This window comes from Arachis duranensis, chromosome 2 (assembly GCF_000817695.3).
Source record: "Arachis duranensis cultivar V14167 chromosome 2, aradu.V14167.gnm2.J7QH, whole genome shotgun sequence".
Taxonomy (NCBI): domain Eukaryota; kingdom Viridiplantae; phylum Streptophyta; class Magnoliopsida; order Fabales; family Fabaceae; genus Arachis; species Arachis duranensis.
Genome location: NC_029773.3, coordinates 50470234 through 50471450, shown reverse-complemented (window position 1 = coordinate 50471450; position 1217 = coordinate 50470234).

The following is a 1217-nucleotide window of genomic DNA, read 5'->3' as shown; positions in this document are numbered from 1 at the left end:
CTCATAGTAAAGTCCAGAAATATGATTTTTGCCTAAAAACTAATAATATTCTACTAAAAATTAACTGAAACATGCTAAAATCTACATGAAATTACTCCCAAAAAGCGTATAAAATATCCGCTCATCACAACACCAAACTTAAACTGTTGCTTGTCCTCAAGCAACTAGATAAATAAAATAGGTTTTAACAGAAATAAAGAAGTAATAATATTCCAGAGTTTTAAATGAAGGTCAGATTCTTATTAGATGAGCGGGACTTGTAGCTTTTTGTCTCTGAACAGTTTTGGCATCTCCCTGTATCTTTTGAATTTCAGAATGATTGACATCCTTAGGAACTCAAAATTCAGATAGTATTATTGACTCTCCTAGTGTAGTATGTTGATTCTTGAACACAGTTATTTTATGAGTCTTGGCCGTGGCCCTAAGCACTTTGTTTTCCAGTATTACCACCGGATACATAAATGCCACAGACACATGACTGGGTGAACCTTTTCAGATTGTGACTTAGCTTTGCTAGAGTCCCCAGTCAGAGGTATCCAGAGCTCTTAAGCACACTCTGTTTGCCTTGGATCACGACTTTAACCACTCAGTCTCAAGTTTTCAATCTTGAACCTGCATGCCACAAGCACATGGTTAGGGACAGCTTGGTTTAGCCGCTTAGGCCTGGATTTTATTTCCTTGGGCCCTCCTATCCATTGATGCTCAAAGCCTTGGATCCTTTTTACTCTTACTTAGTGCTCATGGCTTTTTTTTTTGACTGCTTTTTCTTGCTTCAAGAATCAATTTCATGATTTTTCAGATCATCAATAATATTTTTCGTGTTCCTCATCCTTTCAGGAGCCAATATTCATCAAATTCAAAGTACATATTATGCACTATTCAAGCATTCATTCAGAGAACAAAAAGTATTGCCACCACATATGATTAATTATAATTTTTATTATAAAAACTCGAAAAATATAGATTACTTCTTTATTCTAAAAAAAAATTTACTACTTTATTTATGCCTGATGATGATGAGAAAAATAAATTATAGCTTAATTGGAAATAAAATCAAAATAGACATCCTAATTACTACTAAATATCTCCTAAGGTGAATTTTTACACTAATACTATCACTAAGCTAAAGCAGAAAAATTGGAACTCAGCAACCTGTTGTTTTGAGGAGTAGGTGTTCCTCTAATCTGTGGGGTGTTGTTCAAGGATTAATTTTTGGC